This window comes from Vicugna pacos, chromosome 5 (genome assembly GCF_048564905.1).
Source record: "Vicugna pacos chromosome 5, VicPac4, whole genome shotgun sequence".
In the NCBI taxonomy this organism is placed as follows: Eukaryota; Metazoa; Chordata; class Mammalia; order Artiodactyla; family Camelidae; genus Vicugna; species Vicugna pacos.
Window position 1 is genome coordinate 94,754,242 of NC_132991.1, and position 20,606 is coordinate 94,774,847.

The 20,606-nt window shown below is 58.2% G+C and overlaps 1 protein-coding gene and 2 long non-coding RNA genes across 5 annotated transcripts in view; 2 read left to right on the forward strand and 1 right to left on the reverse strand.

The window, feature by feature from the left end:
• The window catches only part of TWIST2 (twist family bHLH transcription factor 2), a 48,326-nt gene that overhangs the window by 25,813 nt on the left and 1,907 nt on the right, over nucleotides 1-20,606 (forward strand). The gene's annotated exons all lie outside the window — the stretch shown is intronic.
• Nucleotides 4,742-17,304, reverse strand: LOC140696516 (uncharacterized). Of its 2 annotated transcripts, none has more exons than XR_012072975.1 (2): nucleotides 13,945-17,304; nucleotides 4,742-11,429 (listed from the first exon to the last, which is right to left on the reverse strand). It is a non-coding gene; the product is annotated as an uncharacterized lncRNA (long non-coding RNA). The 2 variants fall into 2 exon arrangements; XR_012072976.1 differs by having other exon boundaries at nucleotides 4,742-13,632.
• LOC140696517 (uncharacterized) lies at nucleotides 17,540-18,387 on the forward strand. The gene is made up of 2 exons (XR_012072977.1): nucleotides 17,540-17,637; nucleotides 18,256-18,387. It is a non-coding gene; the product is annotated as an uncharacterized lncRNA (long non-coding RNA).

Here is a 20,606-nt window from a genome sequence, read left to right on the forward strand (position 1 = left end):
CTGCCTGGAACCTTGTCCCTCCCCACCGTCATCAAAAAGAAGAAATCAAGTCAGAACCATCAGAACGAAAGAAACCACTTCAAATGGAGGCCAATTCCTAAGCGAAGTTAGATTTTTCAAAGTTCCTCCAAGGCGCGAGCAGAAACCGCTTAGAGTGTCTAGTGGGAAGACGGCGCCGTAACGGCGAAGTGTACTCGCCGCCTCGCCTGCGCCTCTCGAGGAGGGGGGGGGCTTCCGTGCAGGGCCGTCTCTGCCGGGGCCCAGCGCCGGGCTGTCGGGGGTGGGAAGCCCCGCCTCCGGGGGGGCGGTTTGGAAGGACATGTTGCTGTGAACACGCCATTTCTTTCCTGAGTTAATTCGTATGTTTCATGTCATGTTTTTTAACACCTTTACTGTGGTCTGGTTCCTGTGCAGCAAACTACGTGTATTTCAAATGCACAGTCTGGTGAACTTTGATAGATGTGTGCACCCTTGAAACCACTGCCACGGTCAAGACAGCTGCGTCCCCGTCAGCCCCCAGAGGTGCACGTTTCCAGCTCCCGATGTGCCCCTCACCCCCAGCCCCTCCTCTCCTCCCCGGTAGCCGTAAGTTCGTTCTCTGTGTCTGTGAGTCGGTTTCTGTCGTGTAGATAAGTTCATCTGTGGCCTTTTTTTGGATTCCACATATCAGCAGTATCACATGGTATTTTTCCTTCTCTTTCTGGCTGACTTCACTCAGAATGACGATCTTCAGGCCCGTCCATGTTGCTGCAGACGCCTGGGGAGGGGCACCCGAGCATCGCTGGTGGAGTTTTGCGAAGCACCCCTTCCTCCCTCTGCGGCAGCCCCCTCCCCCTTCCAGCGTGCCCACTGGGGAGGCACGTGCTGACATCGCCCCCCGTGATTCCCGTGTGCTGCTCCCACTCCCCGAAACCAGGGCCTGGGCATCTGTCCTGGGGGTTAGCGGGACCTCATCCCGAGTGGAGCCCTGGTCCCGGGGCTGCGGACACCCCAGCCGTGCTGACCCTGGCCCCTGGTCAGGCAGGCTGGACACGTGGAGGGGAGGGGGTCAGGAAGGCCTTCCCAGGGCAGCACCCCGAGGTGAGAGGCCGCCCCCCACGAGGGAGGAGCAGCAGTCTTTCACGTGGCTCTCGCTTGGGGCTCACCTGCTCATGGCCGCGCAGGTCTCCCCGCGGAGACGAAGACGGGGTGAAGGTTGATCGTGGTGGGGGTGGTGACTCAGGGCCAGAGGGAGGGAAGCCCCCAGGGAGAGCATCTGCCCGGTGAGGAGGCAAGGACCTCGGACAGAGCCCTCGGGTGGCTGACACCTCAGGGCATAGAAAGACACGGGGCCTTCCCGTTACTTACTGTTGCTGTTGTTGAGTGAGCAGTGGGTGCCCACCTCCCCAGCCAGCGGGCCCTGTGCCCCTGCGTCCCCTAATGGGGGCTGGGGCGAGCTGCCTGTGCCCGCTGCTCGCTCCCTCACCCCCGCCCCCGCCCGCCTCCGCCGCAGGGAGGGCGCCTGGCGGCTCCTACCCGGGCTGGCCTCACCATCCTGGCCACCAGCTCTCATCCCTACCTCAGCTCTGCTCCATTCAGCAGATGCATCTTGAGTGTCCCCTGTGTCTGCAGTTCTGGGCACCTTCCAGTGGGAGCCCTGCGTCTGCAGACATTTGTGTAAGGGAGAGCTTGGTGGGAGCCACTCAGCCTTCAGATGGGGATGCGGGTGTTCGCTGGGCTGAAGGGAGGAGCCAGTGCCCACATGAGCACGCCTGGGCTCCCACCATCCCCGCGAGTAAGGTATCCCATTCTCTGTCTCTCTTTGTCCCTCTGTCTCTCATTCACACACACGCGCGCGCACACACACACACGCTATCTTGCTTGTGAGCCACAGAGTCAGGATTTAAGGCCAGGCCCCTCTGGCTCTGAGCCCTGCTCCTCCCCTGCCCCAGCAGCCACCCAGGTTCCCCGAACCCAGCAGGGTGGGACACACTGCCCATCCAGTGTCCTCCCTGCCTCTCTGCGGCCTTCCTTCTGAACCACCAGACATTCAACAGGATGGCAGCTGGAAAGCCCATCAGCCCTTTTCCCCACTTTTGTACTGTGGCCCAAACAGAAATGCAGAAGCCACGAGCCCCTCGCCGAGCCCAAGTGCCCGGCCTCGCCAGCAGACAGCGCTGAGGAGCACGTGGGAGTTTAATTGGGGTCGACGCTGCCTCGTGTTACTCTCATTCCAGAGCCTCTCTGGCCCTCCGGGGCCGCGGCCACCGCCGCTCCAGGTCCATTTCCTCCCTGCTCTGGCCTCCCGGCCAAGGAACTAACGATCTGTAAAGGCACTTAAATTCACGAGGAAGACTCCCGGGGACGAGCGAACTCGATGGGAACTCGCGGACTCGTTGTGTTCCATGAGAGGCGCTTGCGGGAGCGGGTCTGTGTGCAGCACTGTGAAGTGACCGCTCAGCTGTGGGAGCTCTCCGAGGGCAAAGCTGCTTTTAACAGAACAGAAGGATGCTTCTCGGGGAGCTGTTCAGAAACCCGGGCAGTGCGGGCCGCCGAGAGCCAGGGCCGTGGGGCCGGCTGTGAGGGGACAGGGGGCCTCGGTCCAGGTGTGAGCCCAGGAGAGCCAGGCTCCCAGGTGATGCACGCCTGAGGGCCTCTGGGTTTGACCTCGTGGGTCATAGGCCAAGGGCATCGTCCACTGTGGCCCGAGGATCAGAATCTGAGACGGCACGAGGAGGCCGCGTGGTGGGGGAGGGCCGCCCCATTCTCAGCGCTGGAGACCAGGGATGCTGGACACCCTCCAGGCACCTTGGCCCCGGGGGACTCAAGGCAGGGGCAGTTTGGGGCGAGGGGACGTGGACATTTCTGTGATGACCCTTCCTTCCAGCTTCTATTTTTCCACTAGTTCTAGAGGCCACGGCAAGCCTCCTGTGTGTCTGGCCTCCGTTTTCTGCCTGTGGTGCCTGAGGCACCTTGGAGGAGAGCGTGGGGTTTCTGAGCATCCTGCTTTATTTACCGTGAGGAGGGGCTGGGCACTGCTTCCTCAGCCCCTGAAGTCACCTCGTGACCTGTGCGTCCCCGCCCAGAAGTGCAGGACCATGAGCACAGCGGGCGGGCAGGCCCACGGGAGCCTGGACGGCGGGGTCACCTCGTCACTCCCCTTACACTCCCCGTGGCTTAGAGCCCACTGTGCCCCTCCAGCAGCTGCTCATCTCCGAGGAGCCGGACTGGCTTTCCTGACGTGAAACAGGAGAAACACGGAGAGAAAAACCAGAAGTGAAGGGAGCAGGGACTGGGGACACCGGGGGAGTGACGGCCAGCCCATCCTTCACCACTCACAGGCTTTTAATTCCAATGGAAAGAAAAGGGTTGGGGCTTTGAAGGCAGATCAGGGAAAACACTCAGCACTTGAGCAGAAAGGTTTTCTAGAAGCACGGCCAGGGAGGGATTCTGACACGGAGGGAGGTGGGTAAGACGCACCCCCAGTTTCGGCGTCCGGGAAGGACAGGGTGAGGGGTTCTCCGTGCCTCATGCAGAAGGAGGTGGCTCTCAGGATGAAAAGCTGGAGGGCTGTGTGCTTTGCTGGTTTCCCAGCTGTAAGGTGTCCACAACTGGCTTTTCTCTCCTTTTGCATCTGCAAGACGTCAGGAGCTGATGGCCGCTAAGAGTCCTTCCGAAGCCTGGCGGGGGCGGGGGGGGGCGGCACTCGGCTTCGGGCCGTCTGCACCCGCCACGTGAAGTTATCTGAGCTCCTTCTGGCCTCCTTCTTCCCTTCAGAAATCCTCTGGTTAACCAGCCCCTCCCCATGGAGGCACTGCGGGCACTCAGAGCACGAGGCGTCTTCTCGGGGAAATAAAGGGTTCGCAGCTTCAGCTGGGACTCGGAAACTGGGCTGTCGGGGGCCAGCTGCACCCCCGCAGGGACAGGGGAGTGAGCTCTCAAGTCTCCTTCGAGAGTCTAAAAAATCACCAGACCCCAGGGCTACGGAGACCTCGAGCCAGGCCCCCACTTCCACCTGAGAGAAGCAAGGTCCAGCTTGGGGACGAGGAGTGACCAGGGTCACTCAGATAGCAGGTGGCACAGGGCAGACGGGAGGGCCTAGCAGGCCTGATGGAGCTCCCTTTGCAGAACAGCCTGACCTCTGAGGGCAAGTCCCAGCACTGGGGTTCTGAGCTCTCTTGGGGCAGGCTGTCCCCACTTCTCAAGATGACCTGTAAAGTAAGATGAAGGGTCCAGGGTCAGGCAGAATCAACCCCGTGCCGGCAGAGGTGGGCCTCCACACAAGGCCAAGGGGGGTCTGGGCAGCTGCAGGAAGGCTGGGTGGGAAAAGTCGGTCCCTGCAGCCAGCTCCTACTCCAGAAGGAGGAGTCTAGGGCCTGTGCTGAGCCCAGTCTCCCTCCCCGAATCCAGCTCCCCAGGGGCGTGGATAGAGGGTTCCACCAGCTGACTCCCTCCGTGGAAGCAGACAGCTCAGGATGGGACATACGTGAGGCGCGTCCCTGAGAAGCTCTTGTGCCTCTGTGCCCAGACCCCTCCCAGACCGGGGAGGTGGTGGTGCCGCCGTGCCGCCTCCTGCTGCCTGGGCCCCAGAGCTCCCCTCTCTGATTGTCTTTGGGGCTGGAGGGCCCCCTCCTCTGGGCGTCGTCCGCTTTTCCCGACCTACCCCTCACTGTCCACAGGGTGCCCCACCAGGGCCCTGATCCCTGCTGCCTGGTGTGGCCAGTTTTATGTAGCCCAGGCAAAGTGGTGGAAGATGAAAAGCTGGCCTCTTGTGGGTTTATTTATTGGGCACATTTGACCGAGGGAAGGATACAGTCCAGAAATGTTATTCAGGGCTCTGCCCCTCCTGGCTCTCCAGCGTTCCCAGTGTCTGCTGTGTCAGCCCGCAGCCCAGTGGAAGGTGTCGAGGTCTGGGCGCTGTCCCTTCCCCGTGGCCTGTGGGTTGGTGCCAGTCAGCAGGTGAGAGGCCCTCTGATGATGCTGAAGGTGATGGTAAGCATTCGCCTTTGAGATCTTCAGGAATCCTGCAGACCAGCACGTGAATGCCCCGCGTGGCCCTGTGGAGGTGGAGGGGATGCTGTTGGAACACTTTAGGATCATTTCCTGAAGGAACCAAGATGGTTCCTTTCTTTAAAGTATGTTTGTAATCTTAACTTATAATTTTTTTAAAGTTTGGTATTTTTTTTTTATTTTGGGGGGAGGTAATTAGGTTTTTCTTTATTTATCTTTCAGTGGAGGGACTGGGGGTTGAACCCAGGACCTCGTGAATGCTAAGCATGAGCTCTACCCTCCCGACTTAACTTACAGGCCTAACGTACAGTCCTAACAGGTCTCCCACTAAGACGCAAAGTGTGTGGTGGACGTTATCCTAAAGACCAGCAGAAGCCCATGCTTTCCCACCTGCCTAGACCCTCTCCTGGGATCTGAGTCCCCAGCTGCTCATGAAATGACATTAACCCCTGAACCACTGTAACTATGCAAGGGCACAGCTTTACCGAGGGTTAACTACGTTCTCCACTCAACAATTAGAGTTCCCAAAACTCAGGCTGAGCTGTATTGGCGGGGGAGAGGGGCTTCTTTCCACAACCTCCTGGTTCACTGAAAAGCTTCCATTTAAGTTTTCGGGGCCCCAGTCTGAGACACGAGGGAGAATTCAGCTTCCTTCTCAGAAGATGCCATAGGGTGCTTTGAGGAGGAACACAGTGCCCAGGGTCACACCTCATCCGGCCCTGAGTTCACCTGGCTCGGACCTGGAGAGGGTGAACTTCCAGGCTATTGTCTGGGGCGAGGTGGGCGTTGGGGGTGGACAGCGCCCAGGCCGCCACCATGGTGCATGGGCTTGTGTCATGCCCATGAGCTGAACAAAGCGAGCAGGTGGGGAGCGAGGCAGGGGAAGCGGAAGAGTCGTGTGCTTGGCTGGGGGGCTCTGTCTTCGGCACGGGGCCCCAGCAGCGAGAGAAGCTTCCCCATGGGAGAGGGTCCATTGCAACACCTCCTGATCGTGGTGGAAGTCAGGTGACCAAAGCAAGAGCCAGGAAAGAGAGGGAGGGGCGTTGTGTCCAGGCCCAGCCCTGAAAGACCTTTTAATTTTGAGATTTTATCGAATATTTTATTGGAAATGTAACCTGGCAGTTTTCAGAGCCTCTCGCACCTGCCTCTGCAGCCTCTCTGATTCGCTGTATCTGACTACGTTCTTCAGTGGGCAGTTGGTCTTAAGGGGTGAAATAACTGTTTGCTTTGAAGAGGCCATTTGACCAAGTTGACAAAAGTCACTGTGTACAGGGGTGACAGAGAATTAAGGCCAGAGTTATATATTTGAAAAGGACCTGGAGCAGGGCCAGAAAGGAGGAGTAAGACCCTAGGAACTCTTAGCTGACTCCTTTGGAGTAAACGTGTTAGCAGCGTTCAAGGACGTGCTTGCACAGTGTACAACACCCCGCGCAGAGGTGCTGAGAGGTGAAGAGCCAGCCCATGCGGGCACCATTGCTCAGCACGGAGCCTTCACGAAACCTTGGACATCCAGCAAGACACTGCCACTCAGTCCATCACGACAAGGCTTCCGGAGTCACCCGTCCCAGTGGAACCTTCACAGCAAGGACACCATGCTGCCGTCCTGAGAACCAGGGGGCCCATCACTTGGGCGGGGTGGAGGGAGAGGAAAGTGGGGGTGGCACCTCGAAGCCCTGGAGTAAGCCTGCCCTTCCTGCCTTCCGGCCGCCACATCATCTCTGTAAAGCAGGGTCAGTGGCTAAGACCCCATTGTTACAAGTCAAGGTGGATTCACGTCGTTGTGGTCATCTTGGTGTTTTGCCCTTAGGGTTGACCTTAATGAATATTTTTTAAAAGTTAAGTTTTTTCACACATTCATTCAGTTTGGGGCTCTCTGCACTCCCCCCCCCCCAGGAGCAGCTTCAGGTGTCTGACCCTCACATTCGGGTAAGAGTAGTGTACTTAAAGTATCAGATGTTTTCCCAAGTGACTGTCCACAAATTACTTCTTGTGTTTCTGACAAGCGTTTGTTTAAAACCCTTGTCTTGGCCCCCAAGGCAGACTCAGTGCACACCCAGACCTTGGTCCTACCCCCCCCAACTGCCCGCTGGGACCCTGCGGTTAGGCAGGGCCATGTGACCAGTTCCAGCCAATGATCTTTGAGAGGAAGTGGCGGCAGCATCTCCAGGCGGAATTGTGCAGGAATCTGTGTGGCACAGACGCTCTAGTCTCTCTTCCCAAGTGGCTGGGAGGCCGTGTGTCCCCGACATGCAGCTCCAAGACAGAGACTCTGCCGGCCCGAGTCCTGAGTGACCGTGTGGAGCTGAGCCCCAGTCAGCCTGGAGGAGCAGGACGCACAGAGCCAGGACTGTGCGTCACCCCGCGGAGGTCACCCCGTGGAGGTCCCCGTCTGTCCCTGCAGCCCCGCCGCCCTCGCCCCAACCGCAGCGGCCCTGCACGGGGGAGGGCGCCAGTCTGATCACGCGGGGCTGTCTCGCGCGTCCGGGGCCCAGACGCGTTCACTCTGCCTTGTGAAACGGCGTGCGCTCGGGAAAACGAAGTCATTTCAGATTCATGTCGGGGGAGCTCGGTTTCTAAAGGCACTTTTCACTAAAGTTTCTAACAAATCATTAAACTGTTTCAGAGCGTGACCATGGCTGCATTGACGTGCTTACGAAACGTGCACTCCGTTCCCCAGTTTCCCTTGAAGTAACTGCTGTCCGGTGTTGAAAGCGTTCTGGTGGTTCTGCGCTCTCCCTAAGCATCGTTCGGATTCTCATCTTTGGTCCAAGGTGTGCTAGCTCCTGCTCAGAGCCCTGCCTCCTCTCCAGGTTTTGTTAAAGCCCTTTTCTGTCTATTAACTCTCCTCATCTGCGTCTGCTTGCAGGGCAGTGTTTTTATTGTAGGTGGATTCAACCTGAATTCTTTAAAACTGCACGGAACATCTGCATCACGTCTATTTATTGACAAAGCTTGATTAAAGAGAGTCTGGATGGGAAGACGGATTTCTGGATCAAAGATTTAAAGGAGATGCTGAATTCCTTTATAAACACTCACATCGACACTGCTCTCCTCACTCGTGGGTCTCTCTTGGCAAACGGAATTACTATAGGATGTTAAGCTGGAGTTCAAATGGTAGAGAAATGCATTAAAAATGGCAGATCATGGAAGGGCGGTTCCCACTTAGTGAGCAGTGGCCTTTGATTTGGTCAGAAACGTCGTAGCAAATGTCCGGACTTCAGCTACTCTGCTTTGGTCGCAACTCCAAGGTCTGTCCCCCATCGCTGGGTTTTCATTCTGCTATCTTTCAAATAAAAGTAGTCGTTTCTGGCTTCCAAACTCAGGAACATTGCTGCAATCAGCGAAAAAATAGGAGCATTTGGGGAAATACATGTCTCTGCCCACCTCGTGTGCATCTGCGATTCCCACGAGCGACTGTCAGGCTGATTCTGCCAGGAATTTAAGAAGAGGGAGTCCTGTCCGCTCCTTGGGCAGGTCCCCCAGCCCGCTTGGCTGGTGCGGCAGGTTCCAGGGCGCCAAGGGGCCCCTCCTCCACCTGCTGTCCAGCGCTCCATCTGCTGTCCGGCGCGCGGCCATCCACAGAGCTCCTGGATGCGGCAGAGATGTCGTGTAGGCAAACTGGACAGACACAGCTATGAGAGCAGTGGGGTCTGATGGAGCCTGCCCTGAATTCACACCGACATCTGTGGGACGGGCCCGTGAGGAACGTGTGAGCGTGTGGTGCCCACTCCCGAGCTGTGCAGGACCAGCTGCACCCTCCAGACGTGAAGCACAGCCTGCAGGACGGCGCAGCGTCAGGCCTGGGTCACCCCCGCTGGGCAGAAGTCATCACCTCCCGTCTGAGCAACCAGGGAGCATTTCGTTTGTTTTCAAATGCTTTGCTCCAGTGGCCCTCAGCTCAGGAGGAGGTTACCAAGAACCAGCGGTTTCCCGAAGCCTGTCAAAAAGACGGGCCGCATCCTGCCACCACACACGTGGTGTCCGCCCCGCTGGGGCTGGCGTTCAGAAGTGTGTGTGGGTGGCAGGCACTTCTCATTCATGCCATTTCCTGTGGAAGCACGCTGTGCGGGAAAATACAGACTAATTCAGGGATTTTTTTTTTCCTGTACAAAAAATATTTTGAAAACACAGTAAACTCCATGAGATTTATTTGAGTCTGCTATAAGTTTTACATGTGGGATTTCAATCTGGAATTATCAGAGTTTTTAAAAATTGAGCAATAATGAACATATTTCTTTATCTATTTACTTGGCCCTAAGGGCAGAGAGCCATCTGGGACGAGGGCTTGTCTCCCCAAACTCTTGGACAGAGGACAAAGCGAGAAGACCCCAGTGGGCACCTGTCCCCCAGGCCCGCCCCTCCCAGACGGGAGCCGCTCAGTCCACCAGCGTCAGTCGGCACCAGGCGGTCACTAGTGGGCTGACCAGAGTCTCATGCTAAGTGAAGTAAATCAGACAGAAAGACAAATACCACGTGACATCACTTACGTGTGGAATCTGAAAAAAGGACACAAATGAACTTGTGCACGAAACAGAAACAGACTCACAGTCATAGAAAACAACCTTATGGTTACCAAAGAGGAAAGCGGGGTGGGGGGGAAATGAGGAGTTTGGGATCAGCAGACACATATGATGCTGCATGTAGGACAGGTGAACAGCAGCGACCTACCATACAGCACAGGGAACTACAGTCAAGATCTTGTAATAGCTCGTAACGGGAGAGAACCTGAGAAGAATATGTGTACATGTGCAGAACTGAGTCACTGCTGTGCACCTGAGACTAACACCGCACTTTAAATCGGCTCCACTTCAGTTGAAAAAACAGCCTGTCGCCCTCACTCACAGGCCCTTCTAGGTGCAGTGCAGACAAAGAAGCCCTTAGATTTGTGTTTCGTGAGGTTAGAAGTTTGAATCTCAAAAACGAAACGCTGGGAATTATAGCTCTTTGTTGGAAGGAGACTGACGGCTGTCTTTTTTGGGGAGAAAATAGCTGACACCTCCTGCAGGGGCGACATCACCTCCAGGTGCGTTTAGGGTCAGCAGGGTGCCCTTGAGCTTCTCTGGGGGCTGGGCCCGGTGGATGCTCCCGGCTCTCAGTCAAGGTCCCCGGGCCCAGCGCGGGGGAAGCCGGAGCCTCTAATGTGGGCTCTTCGCCGCCTGCCCTTGGAGCTTGCTGGTGCGAGCTTGCCTTCGGTTTGTGCATCCACTGCCCCTGGGGCCTGAGGGCTCCCAGGTGCCTGAGGTCAGCTGTGGGATGACCTGGGGGTTAAGAGGGGAGTCCTTCCCCTGGCAGGTCTCCAGGGTGAGTGATCGAAGACGATGGCTTCACCTGCCAGCAGGAGACTGAGGTTGTGAGCGGGGTGTGGAGGCCCGGGGACAAGACAGGCGGGACCCGCGGGCTGGGACCCTCTCCAGCTGTGGGGGGGGGGTGTGGGGGCTGGGAGCTGGTGGACAGGGCCTGTGCATTGCCCAGGTGGGTGGCCGGTCTAGGAGCCCCGAGCTCCCAGTGCTTGGGCTGTGTCCGTGTTTGCCTTGGAGACACCTGAGCACTCGCTCTGCCGGCTCATCAGAGGCCTTCTGGTCGGGGTTAGTGACCACGGGGCAGGGAACGGGCTGTGCAGGATGAGCTGTGTTGAGTGCAGGTGTGAGGGGTCAAGTTCAGCAGCAGGTTTGTCCGTAGACCAGTCCCCCATTGCTCTGCACTCATCCGCCGCAGTGACCTCCTCCCGTCCTCTTCCCCTGGGCTCTTATTGCCCGTGAGGCTCACAGTTCAGTTTCATCTCACTGCTCGGTGGAACCCATCCCACAGCCACCATGCACACCTCTGGACCCCAGGGCCTGGCTTCCTCTTGGACAGTGGCTAGGCCACCACCAGGAGGGTCAGTCCTCTCCCACCTCCACCCCAACCACTTGCAGCCACGCGGCCGGCCTGGCCCGGGGTCGTTACTCACTCACCTCATCCTGCTTCTATGAGCTGATTTTACCTGAACACCTGAGTGCCGCCCACACCTGAGAGGGGACTGGAAGATGTCCAAGTAGGAGGTTTTCCCAACCGAGATCAGTTTCATTCCCATGGTGCTGAAGTTTAAGAAGACGAAATGGGCTAAAAGAAACTGAATCTGGAGCTGGGGAAGCAAAAGGCCTTCCAGCGGGGTGGGTTAGCCGAGCCCCCAGCTGCTCTCTGGAAAGCTGGGACATCCTCGTGCCTCGAGGTCCATCCTCGTGCCTCGAGGTCCATCCTCCACGCAAGGCACCCCAGGGGCTGTTGGTTTTTCCAAGGCAATCACACTGTCTGGAGTCTGCCAAACTCAGGGCTCCCAGAGACTGGCAAGGCCGGGAACAGGGTCACAGTAGGATTCCTCCTGTGGCATAGTGAGGTTTTTGCACTCATCTGGATACGCGTGCGTTCATGGCTGGTATTTCGAAAGCAGCCTATTTCATCTGGGTGGTTGGAAAAAAAGAGTGCCCAATAAAATAGATTTAGGTGGAGTGGTTTCTGTAAAGCATTTCGCGTTTTTAAAATTACTTTTCGGAGATTAATTTGGGAACGAAAAGCTGGCAGTGGTCAGGGACAGTTCATCGTCACACCCAATTTGTCACTGGAAACAGTTTTATGTCCCCCATTTTCCATCGTGCATGGGAAACGTTCTTTCACGTTTTCCAGGCCGTGCTCCGCCGTAAGAGATGGGGTGGCAGGCGCTTCAGACAGCCGGAGTCTGGGTTTCACTCCCGGCTCTTGGTCCTCTGACCAGAGTGGTTTACAGCCTCTGTTGAAGATGTGGAAGTGAGCGCACCTCCTTCAGCAGAGTCCCACACATAGAGCCAGTCCCCAGCACGCTCACCGTTGCTGCAGACGTGCAGGAGGTGGCTCCTGACCGGACCTGCCCCCCCACCCCCGCCACCCTGGTCGTGGCGACTGCACTCAAGTGCAGGTCCTGGTTCTCCCCTGTGATGCAGGCCTCCCTCCAGCAGGGGCACCGCTACCTCTTACAGACCACCCATGCTCAGTCCCCAAATGTGTGCCCCTAAATGTCTGGGTCCCCCAGTTCCATCACACACAGAGATGGAGAATGAGTTCCGGGTTTGGGATCCAGAGGCCTGGGTTCATATCCCAGCAAAGCAGGTAAACTGTGTCCTCATCCCTCCGAAGGTGGGGGGGGTCCTTCCCATAACCCTCTTCTGGGGTTCCGAGCAATACATCCTGCTCAGTGAACTTGCCGGCTGAAAAAATGCACAGCCTGCAAGTTGAGAGCTGCATTTTATTTGGCTTGAACCTGGGATGACGGCCTCTCCAGTCGCTCTTAAGAGACTCTTTCCGAGTGGCAGGGGGGAGCCAGGATGTATAGGGGTCTTTCCAACAAAGACTAGGTAGTCGGAATATCAAAAGATGACTGTTAATTAAAGGAAGCCAGGCACCTCAAGTCAGGGAACTGAGCGCTTCCCTGCATCTAGGAAGGTGCAAAGGCCTGGGCTCACTGAAGTCATTCCTTTGATGTGCACCGTGGCTCTGCAGGGCCAGTGTCCTGTCCTCCATACCCCGAGTTCCCTCAGGGGGCTCCGCCAGGGGTGGCAGCTGAGGCCGGGCCGCCTGCTTGTCTGCATCCGACTTCCCTCGGCTCTCTGGTCGGGGGATGGGGAGGGTGGTGGCGGCAGCGGCTGCTGGCTGGAGGGCCACAGCATCCTTTGTTTACTGATATGGGTGGCAATATTTTTCACTTACAAACAACCTTCAGGGTGCCCTGAAAGCTCCGACAAGGCGGCCCGACTGGCACTAGTCTTGTTATTTCCCCACAAGAGCGCCCCCTGGAGGACCTCTGTTTAGCGCCTGGGGTTACGGCCTCTCCTGTGGCCGCAGCTGGACCCCGCAGTCACCGCTCACCCCTGCTGATTCTCCAGCACTGCTGCGTCTCCTTTTGGTCCTCGGCCTACTCGTGCTGGACCACAGCGGGGGCCCCGCCCGAGTCTCTCCCCTCCTGGCCATCCTTGGGACCACCCCACCCTTGTCTCTGGAAGGCACATCTCAGTGGGCCGGTGCACCCTTCAGCCCTTGCACTGCCTCCCCATTGCCCCGCGGGGCCCTGCACGTCTCTGGCCCCTCCCCAGAGCTGCTTTCACCATCACTTCCACACCCCCACCTGCCTCCAGCCCCCATCACGTGTGCCCGTGAGGCCCCCTCACCCTTCCCACCCAGCACCAGACTCCTTGAAGACCCAGGGCCAGCCCCTGGTTCTGTGGTGAGCTCCTCACACTCCCGGAAACTTAGCCCTTGCCTTTTCGGTGCTTTTATTATGCCCCTTTAATACTTTCGTTATAACATTTCTAATCTTTTACCGGCATCACTTACTTGTATTTTAAAGTGAAATAATCGTAGACCTATATGTGCCTATATGATAGCTTCCTTAGAACACACTACATTTTTGTTCCAATAATTTACTTTGTTGTCTGTCCCAAAGTGAACTTGAACTGGTCAAGGACAGGGGCCAAGTCATGCTCAGCCAACGTCCAGCAGAACACCTGGCGTCGGAAAACCTTCGACTAATCTCCGCTCGAGCTGGGCCGGCCGTGATTGGCACCCTCGTGTCTTCAGATGCTCGTTTGTCAGACGTGTAAGGACGTTTCCTAAGTCAGTGCCCCAGGCCGGGGCCTGTGTGGCAGGAGCGGCGGGAGCGAGGCTGGTCGCAGGACAGGGGGGATTTCTAGCCTAGGGCTTGGCTGACCTGAGTTCTGGAGGTGGTTCTGCACCTGCCTGGGGCCTTGGGATAATTCACCCCCAGCTCCAGGCCCCTGTCTCCCCATCTCTGAAGTGACATCATTGGATGGACCATTTCTGAAGGCACTTCCTGTGGCCGCAGCCTGAGATAGGGCCCTGCAGGGTGAGTGTCTGCCCCTCCCTCCTCCAGCTGGGAGCTCTATTTGGAAGCTGAAAGCAGTGACATCTGGAGAGAGCATAACTCACCGGTTAAAGTGGTTCTTGGACTTGGAGGCCGGGTACCAGGAAGAGGCTGCATCCTCCTCTGGCCACTCAGGACTGCTCGACCTCTCTGCAACTTGGGAGTGTCCTCTGCGGCGCCCATGACTCATGGAGAAGAAACGGGACAACCTCCCTCGGAGGCCGAAACACTGCGGACGGGCCGGCGGGAGCACGGGCCTTCCTGGGAAAGGAGCAGAGCTGGCCTCGGAGGGCCTCGGGGCTGCCAGGCGTGGCTCTGCCGCCAGGTCTCTCCAGGCAGCGACCCTGGGAGGCACCGGCCAGGAGGGACCTGCCCCGCCGCCCAGAGGCAAGCATGCTCCCTCCGCAGGCGGTTCTCAGGGCGACTTCTTCTTGGCAGATAGGTCATTCCAGACACAGTCAGCCTGAATCACCGAAGCCAAACCAAGGAGAGAGAGCGAGCAGGCTAGCTCCACTGCGAAGTGGATGTGAAGTTCTCCATCCCCTGGAGGAGCAAGGCCAGCAGCCCCCTGCAGGTCACCAGGAAGCCATCGGAAACGAGCCCTGGCATCGTAAACACCGTCATTCCAAAGGGGGTGCCTCTTCCTCAAGCCCGGTGGGTGAGCCAGGGTCCGACCCCTGCGTCCTGGAGCTCGGAGGGGGCTGCCTGTCCTCGCCCACCTGCACCCTCTCTCCGACCCCAGACCTGAGCTGTGCAGGGGCCCCCGGCCAGGGGAATCTGCAAGCCCCGGCTTGTCGGGAACGCGGAGAGGGAACAGAGCCCACAGGAGGCGTCGGCAGCACCGGCACAGACGGGCACGGCCCCTCGGGAACACAGGGCGGCGGTCCTGAGCATCACGGGGCTGAACACACAGGTCCCGGGATCTCCGAGGTCCTCGCGGAGCCCAGCAGAGCAGACAGAGCCTCGGGCGCTTCTCAGCGGGACCAGCAGAAGCCCTCCATCTGCTGGGGGTCCTAGGAGCTCTGTGGGGTGGTGGGGGGATCCCGCCCACCCAGCCATCCCTGGGAAAGCAAGACTGTCCAGAGGGGATGGACCAGGCCCCCCAGCACAGAAGCTCCGCATCTTTTAACTCTGCTCCCTCGGCAGCGCGGGGTGGCCTCCTAGCCACTCACCAGCCTGATGAGGCTCACACGGCCGTGGCCTCTGTCCCACTGTCTGACAAAGGGCCCGGGGGCTGCAGAGAGAGGCTTGTAACAGCTGCTTCTGGGCTCAGGGACCACTCCCAGGCCCCTGAGGAACAGGGACCCCCCCGGGGGGGGGTCCCGGGGGGAATGAGGTCGCACAGCTGCCCAGAGGACCTTGTCTCCTGATGCCAGCGCTTCTTGGTTTACATTTGCCTGGAGGAGGGCAGTTTGCCTTCTGTCCATCCTGCCTCAGCCGCCGTTATCCCACAGGAATGTGTCCGCAAACTTCTCCTTTGAAGGTCAGCTTGTAGTTAGTGGAGCCCGACCTACAGGAGGATGGCTCCAAGCTCCCTGCAGCCATTCTAGGTTTTAAAAATGGATTCCCAAATAGTTGTGTGCGGAGGGGGGGGTCTGTCTTGCCATTTGGCACCACCATTTCTCTGCCTTTCTGCCTTTCCAGGCTTCCAGGCCTGGCTCACAGCCAGGAGAGGTGCCTGGAGGTCGGCAGGGAGGGAGGGGCCCCGAACTGGGAAGATGGCCCGTCTCTGACCCATGGAGGTCCCCCACCTGGCACCCTTGCCCCGCCCAGCACCCAGCAAGTGTGGCTAGACCCCTGCCTCTCTGATGGGCCAGGTGAGCCTGGCACCTGTCCACTCAGGGGCGGTCCTGTCTACGCTGCCGGCTGTCTGGTCATCCAGGCCTGATTGGAGCTCACTGCCGGAAGGTTAGGCCGCCCATTCTCTCCAATGAAAGCAAAACCCCTGCTTCCTCCTGTCTCTGGACAGGCATTTGTCACAGAGACAGCGTTGGGGCAAGTGGCGCTGGGGCAGTGAGCTCTGTGCCGGCTGCCCGCTGGCATTGTCCATCCTGGCCGGGTCAGCAGCGGGCAGAGAGGCAGCCTGCCCTCAGTGCCCCACGGTCTCTTTCAAGCCCTTACCCAGAGCGAAGAAGAAAACCCGTCCAGCTGAGCGGCTGACCCGTCTCAGACTCCCCGGGAGCTCTCACCAGCACCCCTGCTGCTGCCCATTCAGGTGGGTGATTGTCAAGGGGCCGCCGACCAGCTGCACCCAGGTGGGCCGCACAGCGGTGTCCATGGTATGTCCTGGGCAGGACCCGGGGGTCTCTGTGTCTAGGGATCTCGGGCAGAATCGTAGCCGATGGGCACAGCTGCAGGGCTTGGCTGCCAGCTGTGGGCCCAGCCCCCAACACGGGGCATCAGATGCCCAAATTCTTGTCTCCAAGCAGCCGTGTGCCTCTGGAAAGTCACAGCACATCTCTGCTACGGTTTACCTCTCGGATACAGGCTTTCTGCTCAGGATGCATCTCAGAAGAGCTGGGGATTTTGCCAGAGTGGGAGGTGATTCCTCGCCTCGGGCTGGGCCTGCGTTTCTCACGAGCCCCTGTGTGACGCTGATGCTGCCGGTCAGGGAGCAGCCAACTCGGAAGGAGCAGAAGCTTAGGAGCATGTGAGCCTGAGTGCATCGCAGAGGGCAGGCTCTGGAGGGAGCCTGGCGCTTCACACTGGGCCACCCTCGCCTCTGCTGTCTGACTTCTTCAGTGTCCCTCTTTCAGCAGGGGCTTATTGGCCACCTCCTGGTTGCCAGGTGCTGCTTCAGACCCCGGGGGCCCAGCTGGGGAAGAAGCAGGACCTGCCTGCTCGGGGCAACTGGCACATTGACCATGAGCCTCTTGTCTGTTTGCCGTTTTGCAGGGGGCAGGGGATTGTGACATCACTGGTGCCAGGCCTGCGAAGACAGAGTCCAAACTGTTACTCATCTGGATGGAAGACTTTCTCAAGTAGTGTTTCCCAGAAGCGGCCCCTGAGAGGTGCATTTCCTGAGGCCTCCAGTGCCTGATGTTTCTTCCCCTCTCCTGGGTCTGGGGGTCCTCGGGGTGCAGAGCTCAAGGGATGCTGTTCTCCACGGAAACTCTGGGCGCCCTGGGGTTGCCAGTGGGCAGGCGGTCTGAGCACACGCGAAGCCACCCCGTCTGGTCCTCTTTCGTTTCTTTGGAAGCCTGGAAGCCTGGAGGAGGCTCTCTCTCCTCTTGGAATCCAGAATGCTCTTTGTGATGCGCCTCGGTTGCCTGTCTTGTTGGGGGTCCTTCCCGGAACGTGGCGTTCCCTTTCATCCGACACTGTCATCTTTCTTGGGCTGGGGCCGCCGCCCTCCCGGATCTCGCCGGGACCGCGTCTGCCCCACCCACCCCGTCCTTCGTCCTTCTGCGCAGACGCGGGAGAGCTCCGGGAGTCGCTCTCTGCTTCAGTCATGGCTTCTCGTCGCTGTCTGTTTCGCTCTTTTGCTCCCATTATTTAAGCGTTTCGACTTCTCTTCGTGGTGTCCGAGAGCCCCCTCCCTGTGCCCGGCTGCTCCTCCTCTTTCAGAGCCGACTGTTCTTACTTCGTCTGCACACGTTGACCAGGCGACAGGTCCCGCTGTCCGGGACGCCTGACCCGCCGCCGCTGCCAGGTGTGGTGCTCGGCCCTGCTGCCTCCGCTCCGGGACCCTCAGCTGTCTGACCTGAGCCGCCTTTTGTTCTCTGCTCCTATTTGTGTATCAGCGACGTTCTGTCGAGGTTAGGAAGTTGGCGCTGCCCCTCCAACCTACTCGCGGGAGTCGTATCCAGATGGTCAGGAGGCTGTGTCCAGGCTTGGCGAGGGGCCTGAGGGCCCAGGTGAAGGACAGCGCTGGACAAATGCCCAAGAGGGAGGGGGCCAACCCAGGCAGAATGAGCAAGACCCAGCAGGGTGGTGGCACCCATCAGCTTCTCCACCCCTGGGTCCATGACTGCTCGCCTCTCCCTGGCGCACTTCCCCCATCCCAGCACACTTGGGAGCCCAGGTGTTGAGGGTCTCTGTTTTAAGCCTAGTTGGGGGGGGGCGGTGGCTCAGAGAAGCAAGGTGGCAGCAAGAGCAGATTGGCAGGTGGTAGTCCCTTCAAGTGAGCTGGGCAGTGCTAGGGGCCCGTGGAGGCAAAGATGCCTCCACTTTTCATGCTGAAGGGGCAGTGAGAGCTGCGGTGATGCCCTGGACGTGTGCTCTGTGCTGTGCATCGTGGCCACGCCCTGGGCTTCTGTGGGCAGTGCATGTGTGTTCACATGTGCTGTGTCCCACTAGAAGAGATTTCACATCTGTGCTCATCTCCCTCCACGCTTATTCTTCACCCTGCTTTTTTTTTTTTTTTTTTTTTGCAGTCCAACCAAGTCCACAGTACTTTGTCTTTGCCCTTCTGGTTGCAGAGCCTTAGCTGCACTTCCTCTAAAAAAGTTGCCACTATCTACCCTGGATTCTAGTTGTTTACAAAACATGGTTCTTCTCTCTTGCTAGATTTCTTTGATTCATCTCTGGGCTTTTTAAACAACTGGCAGCACTCCTGGCACTCAAAAGATGCTCAATACATGTTGAAGAGACAGATAGATGAATGATAGATGATGGAGGGATGATGGATGGATAGATGGATGGATGTTGGATGGATGATGGCTGGCTGGCTGGCTGCCTGGCTGGCTGGGCTGGATGATGAATGGATGGATGGATGATGGATGGATGATGAATGGATGGATGATGGATGGATGGATGATGAATGGTCGGATGATGGATGATAGATGATGAATGGATGGATGGTGGATGGATGGATGATGAATGACAGATGATGGATGGATGGATGATGAATGACAGATGATGGATGGATGGATGATGGATGGATGGATGGTAGATGGATGGATGATGAATGATAGATGATGGATGGATGGATGATGGATGGATGATGGATGGATGGATGATAGATGATGAATGGATGGATGATGGATGGATGGAAGGGAGGAAGGGGGATAGATGGAATGAAGGATGGGTAGATGGATGGTGGGTAGAAGGAAGGGAGGGAGGGAGGGAGGGTAGAATAAAGGGTGGCTGGAAGAATAGATGGAAGGGAAGGTGGATGGATGGAAGGGTGGGTGGGTGAATCGGTGAATGGATAGAAAGCCTTATAATGAACCCTCCCCTTTAAGCCCACTCCTGCCTGACTTTCTGGAGAACTTTGTTGCTGTTTCACTCTGTGTTAGGTCCAAGGGGTGCAGAGTTGAATAACAGCCTTCTCTGCTTGTCGGTGCCCGATGGTCTGGTGGGGAGAGCGAGGAGGACAGCTGCCCTCTCAGGCCAGCGCCCCCCCCCAACGGCCCTGCCGGCCGCCGCCTCGCAGCCGGGCAGACAGATGCTGGGGGTGAGCTCTGCGCAGGGCGCGCGCACAGGGTTTCAGGCGGCTCTTACACGCGGTGGGGGCCGTCCGGGGCCCCAGATGTTTTACGTTTGTGGCTGAGAACTCAGCCCATGTCAGCAGACACGGCTGGGGTCAGGGTGACATCTGGGGGGCGGGGGCCCGGAGACTCTCGGTCAAGAAGACCGACGAACCCGCCGCTTGCTGCTGCCCGGCCCCCGCGCGCCTGTGAGGCAGACCCCGGAGCCCCCGCTGCTGGGGGCGGGCCTGCCATTTCAGCTTTCCGCGGATGGCACCGCATTTCCCCTTGGAGGGCTGGTTCAGCTCATGGATCAAAACCTCCTGTAATTATTTCCTCCCACTGAGGAAGGCTTCCATTAGCTTTCTCTAGCGCCCCCCCCCCATTAATTATCTAATTACAACCACATTCTCCGAGAGAGAGCAGCCTTTGACTTTCTGCCCAGGACCACTTAAAAAGGCTTACATGTTTGGAGCGCTCTGAGCTTGAGGGAAAAAGCAGCAGCGCGTGTGGGTTCCACGCACAGGAGTTTCAGGGAAAATGTGTCTTAGCCTTTTTCAGAGCTTTGTCTCCACTCAGCAGAGGTTTCTGTGTCCCCTGAGCAACCTGGCTTCTGTGTGGAGCTTCGGGTTCCACAGGGAGGAGCAGGGGCGTGGGAGGACGAGGCAGAGTGCTGTCAGGTCCCCCTGACACGTACGTGCTCACACACGCGCACACAGATGCCTGCACACGCGTGCATGCGCACACACATGCGCACTGTGGGGACATCACCCATCACCTTATCAGAAACCCTTGCACATTTCTGTGCCTTTACACATCCTGGTCCTAGGACCTGGCTGCCTTTTCCTGGCCGCCCCTTCCAGTAGGAAGTTCCCGGTGGGGACCCATCGCGCAGCCTTCTCCTTGGTGAAGCCATTTCTGCCCCACCCCGCCCCCCAGTCCCTGTTGCAGACCCCATTTGTCCGCCGTCTCAGCACTTAGGTCCATGGCCAGCAGAGCCTTTCCAGTGGCCGCCTCCCCCACCCAGGGCGGTGCATCCAGAGGGTGGGGGCCTTGTCCTCACCCCATCAGGTCCCCACTGAGGCCAGCGTGGTCCCCTGCACAGAGAGGGCTCTCAAGGGCTTCTCAACAAGCGGACTGGCCTCCCGTGGGATCTGGAGGCTACCAGGTTATTCACGTTAGTTCGCCAGATGTGGTTGGGAGTGCTGTGTGCACCAGACCCTGGGACAGGCACTTAAAATCCCGAGGGAAAGGGGACCCAAGGTGCTCACAGGCCAGGCTTGAGAAGTCCCGAACGAAGTTCAGGGTCTCCTGGG